The 5000-nt window shown below is 40.7% G+C and overlaps 1 protein-coding gene across 1 annotated transcript in view; it reads left to right on the plus strand.

Moving 5' to 3' along the window:
* The window catches only part of grip1 (glutamate receptor interacting protein 1), a 426493-nt gene that overhangs the window by 202142 nt on the left and 219351 nt on the right, over positions 1-5000 (plus strand). The window lies entirely within an intron of this gene.

Below are 5000 nucleotides of genomic sequence, written 5' to 3' on the forward strand. Positions count from 1 at the left end.
TATTTTTTTTTTCAGAAATCAGGTTTTTCTCAGATCATACCTTGTTTTTTGTCAACACCCTCAGACACAATTAAAACTAGAAAAGTGCTCCGAGATCACATATCTCCGCCAGGCATGGCATAATTAGATAATGGACAAAAATAATCACTTTGCCAATATGAACGACTATATTCCTTTCAGAACTTTCAAAATGACACATTCATGTCAGTTCAGTCATTTGCAAAATCTACCTGCTTTGAAACCTTGTGATCACACGCTGATAGAGCCTAATTAGGCTAATGAAGGGAATGTAATGATTTTGACCAACAAAACTGAAACAACTACAGAAGGGTAAGGCCTCTTTTTTTGCCTACGATGGTATATGCATCGTTCTCATGGGCCACTGGTTGGTCTTGGCGCTGTCGGTTGAAGCGGCATTTGCTTCCCCCCATTCCTCAAATCACTATTCACCGTTAATCAGTCCACGGGCATTGCTGTCGGAATTTGTGGTCTATCTCGCAACTGGGCTTGATTTTAAATTTAGTGAAGGGGGTGTTTGACCAGCATTGTGAACTTACACAGCCACAAATTCCATATTTTTGGAGATGGTACCCAATTAATTTGACAATTGTCAACCAAAATGATCTGCGGTGCTCACTGTCCATCTCGCAACAATTCACTTCCACTTCACACATAAGTTACTTTAGGCAGCGGATTGATTTTACATGATTGTTTGTTAACTTCAACGAGGGTGTAGCAGGTTATAGGCTGCCTGCTGATGAGCAACTTTTTAGGTTGATAGCAGCACTGGTGTGGGAGCTGGCGTCAAAGGAGACAGTCCCACCCTGTTCCTAATTATTACGGACCGTTTAGAATGGCGCAGGCTCACCCCTGTGGAATATTTGCCCGTGCTCGGCCATTATACATGCTGTCGGACTTTCTGATCCCTGTCCATCTCGCAAACAACTTGGGGTCATTTTTAAATGTAGCGAAGGGGATGTAATGAATTTTACCAGCATTGTGAACGTAGGCCTAGAGTCATACATTATTTTGGCAGCGGTAGCCTAATTAATTCGACAGGATTGTGAACCTAAGTCACAGTCCACAACAACATTGTGAACGTACACGATCACATATTCCATATTTTTTGACAACGTAATTAATTCGACACCATTGTGAACCAAGCGATCTGCGGGGGTGGTCACTGTCCTTCTCGCAACAGCAATGATAACATAGGCCTAGTCTAGACCACACATCACAAATTGAATAATTTTGGTAGCGGTGGTAATTCATTTGACGGGACTGATTACTGCCTGCGGATGAAGGCTGCCTGCAGATGAACAACTTTTTAGGTGAAATGCACTTGGTGTTGGAGCTGGCGGCAGTCTCTCCCCTGTTCCTTGCTGAGAAAGGCGCAGACACGCCTCTGCTCAGTGCTCACCGTGCGCACCTTGTGGCAGGCAGTGGAATAGCAGCGAACTAACAAACAAACAAACACAGACAACACACACACACAGAAACCCAGGCGATCACATAACCTCCTGGCGGAGGTAATAAATTGAAATTGTATTGATTTGGTTGCATGTATCTGGAGGTTTTAAGTGACATTTTTTTGTTCACACATGTGCCTTTGAATGTTGAAAATTCACTTTTGTTCTATTTTAATACTCTTCCATGTGGTCTCATTTTGAAATATGTACCATCATACAATGCTTACTTAACGCCTAAATAGAGCAAACAATTTTTTGTTATTTCACAAATATTCATGTAGGCTTAAATTTGCTATTATTTTAATAATTCAACAACTCCTAAGGAAAACGTTGTAAGCACATTCATTTAAAATGTCCAAAACTCCTTCCTACCGTGGCGACTTAAGAACTGACGGTGGTGACAGTAATCTGAGGGTGGTGAAAGTGGCCTAATTATTACCTACAGCAAAATAAGTAGCACTCTCAAGTCAATGGCATCTTGCATAAACACTTTATTTTTGTGTGTGCACAGTATGTTTGTGTGTGTGTGTGTTTTCTTCATTAGTTAGTTTCTCTAGGAAGTAGGTAATTGATTCTTGAAATTGTGGCAAAAACAGGTTTTTTAAGTTGTTCAAATCCAAAATATAAAGATGTATTGTCATAGACAAAGGTCTTGGCTGTGCAGCAAATGTATTGGCAAAATCCCTATGTTTTAAATTTTTCATAAAATAGGCCCTTTCTTGGTTTTGTCAACAGCGCCATACAGAATTAGAAGCAAAAATATAAGTTTACTGTATTAAAGTGAATTGCTTTAACAATTCAACATAATTGTAGATACTTATTGTAAGCATATTCTTAAAACTTGTCAAAAACATGTAAAACACATGTTTTTTGTGAACTCCATCAGATGTCACCACCGTCAGGTTTTGTGACAAAAAACCCTCCAAATGCACTTCAGTGGGGGCTAGAGTATAAGTTTGGATCACAATTATTACGAACATGTCTGGTAATGTTTCATTAACCGGCACAATTTAGTAAAATATAGAACAAGATGATGAGCGGAACAAAATCTGACAGTGGTGACATCTGACGGTGTGAGACAAAAAAACACTCTTTTGCATATTATGCATTGGTTGTTCAAATAAGCCATTTCATTTTCGCTCTGTTTCTTGAGTGCTCCATACCGCTTCTGAAACAGTACATATTAATTAACATTAATGCAATATAATACTATTAAAACCCCCGGCGGTGTTGACAGTTTATGGTTGGGACAGTACCAGTCTCCAAACAAATTAACAAATTGAGGAGAAAATAGTAAACTTACAGGAGCTTCAGTGATGGTGAAGTATGCAGTAGAGATATAGGTTTGAAAAGGGGTCCTCAGGAATGACAATGACCTTGTGTATACCTGATTTTATTGTCTTTTTAAAAAAATCTGACGGTGGTGACGAATGTGCTGGACACATTTTGAGCAATCAGAAAATAATGTCAGACAGGAATGTGTGCCTTGTCTTGGCTGACATGGATAAGCAACGTAGACTAGTTCTGACCCCAAAATGGCAGCCACATCCTTCTCTGCTACTGCAGAAGCAATTAGCATGGGCAGATTAGCCATTAGTGCTTTGTGGCTAGCGATTAGCACTCAGAGTGGGCTGTTGGCCAAACTTATGCAGAATGATGACACGCCAGGCTACATGTCTCTGTGGGACATGTTAGCAGTTAGCGTAGCATATGGCAGGGGCGCAGAGAGAGAGAGAGAGAGAGAGAGTAGCAACAAGAATGATTCAGCATCTCTTATAATCTTTATTCTACAGTCTTTTTTATTTTTCTCACAGCCTTATTCTTACTCTATTTGTACTCTCTTCCACCCTTTTTCCCACCAATTTCTCTCTCATTCTTTCTCTCATTATCACACTCTTTCGCTCTGCTTCTCGTTCACTGCATGTTTCTGTAGGTTTTTCTGCCTTCACCTCTCTCTCTCTCTCTCTCTCTCTCTCTCTCTCCTGTATTCCTGTATTTCAAAAAAGTACTTAAGTTCCAGCTCTGTTATGCAAGCGTGCAGAGACAGAAGGTCAAAATATAACTCCGGGAAATTAAACAGCGGGTCCCCACGGTTCATCTTTCTAAATTTTTTAAAATTTTATTCAAGTTCCCCACCCCAAATGACATCTCCAGCACAATTCTCTTGGATCAGACATAGATTTTTTAGAATTATGATGGACTGCATTAAATCCTCCAGATGTCACTTGTGTGTGAACTTGACTGAGCTTTAAAAAATTTAGAGCGTGAGGATCTTTCATTTCTAATGGGAATCACCCTGTGGTCCATGTGGGCCAACTCTGGCCCAGACACTATTCAGGTTTGCTAGTTTCAGCGCCTGTTCATATTAAGGATATGCCGTCACCAGAATACAAAGTTTAACTTCTAGGATTTGAAGGGTGAAGACCTCACCGATATCTAATGGAAATCACTCTTGGGCCTCTGAGCCCATGCCACACATGGGCAAGCACTTGTGCCACACTCAGGCAAGTTTATCTATTTGCTGTAATTCATACAGTGAAGACATTCAGACCACTGAAAATCATGGGATGATGAACTTAAATTAGCTTTATCGAAGTAGTGGGTGATTAACTTAAATAAGCTTAATCAAAGTCATGTGTGATGAACATAAATAAGCTTAAATAAACAAAAAAAATGTAAGTGATGGGGATGGAGTGGCACATCACACCAATGCCCCATACCATACTTTGCACGTGACGACCAAGATTCGAATCTGGTTTGGGTCATTGGTTTGGGTCACCTCACCCAATCTCACTCTCTCCCTCTCTTCATGTCATAATCTTTTCTGTCCTATCAATCAACGGCACATAGTCCTTAAAAGTATATAATGTAGGGGTGTGCAGAAATTCTCTTCCAGAAGTTATTTTCTAGCGATGCACTGGGTCACTTTTCTGAAGTCAGGCAGTGTATGGAAATGAGATGCTAATTTCCCCTTAGATGCTAATTTCCTGTTAGCCTGTAGTCACACCCTCACCTCGCCACACACTCACCAGACAACCACTCTACTTGTTCTATCTAGCCCGCTCCTTTTTTGTGTGTGTGTGTGTGTGTGCACGCGTGTGTGTGTGTGCGCGCGCGTGCGTTTGTCTTTGTTTGTTTATGTAGCCGAAAGGTCTCTTCTCCCACAGTTTACTAATATGTTGTTCTAATAAATTTAAATGAGTGGGTGACGGTCACCATTATGTGTGTGTTTTTTGTGTGTTGTGTTTGTGTTTGTATGTGCGTGTGCTTGTGCAAAATATTGAAATATCAGCCATTGTGTAATGCATTAAACAACTGTGGCTATTCATGTAAAACTATAACATTAATCTTTGGTAGTTTAGGCCAGTGTTTCTCAACAGGGGTGCCGGGGCACCCTGGGGTGCCGCGGGGCCCCCTCAGGGGTGCCGGGGAAACGTGGCTGATGAATACATTATGTAATATGATACATATTTGTCTAAATCGATAAGTTAATGCTAGTCAGTGGAATCTTTCATCTGCCATTTACGCACA

This window comes from Engraulis encrasicolus, chromosome 12, assembly GCF_034702125.1.
Source record: "Engraulis encrasicolus isolate BLACKSEA-1 chromosome 12, IST_EnEncr_1.0, whole genome shotgun sequence".
In the NCBI taxonomy this organism is placed as follows: domain Eukaryota; kingdom Metazoa; phylum Chordata; class Actinopteri; order Clupeiformes; family Engraulidae; genus Engraulis; species Engraulis encrasicolus.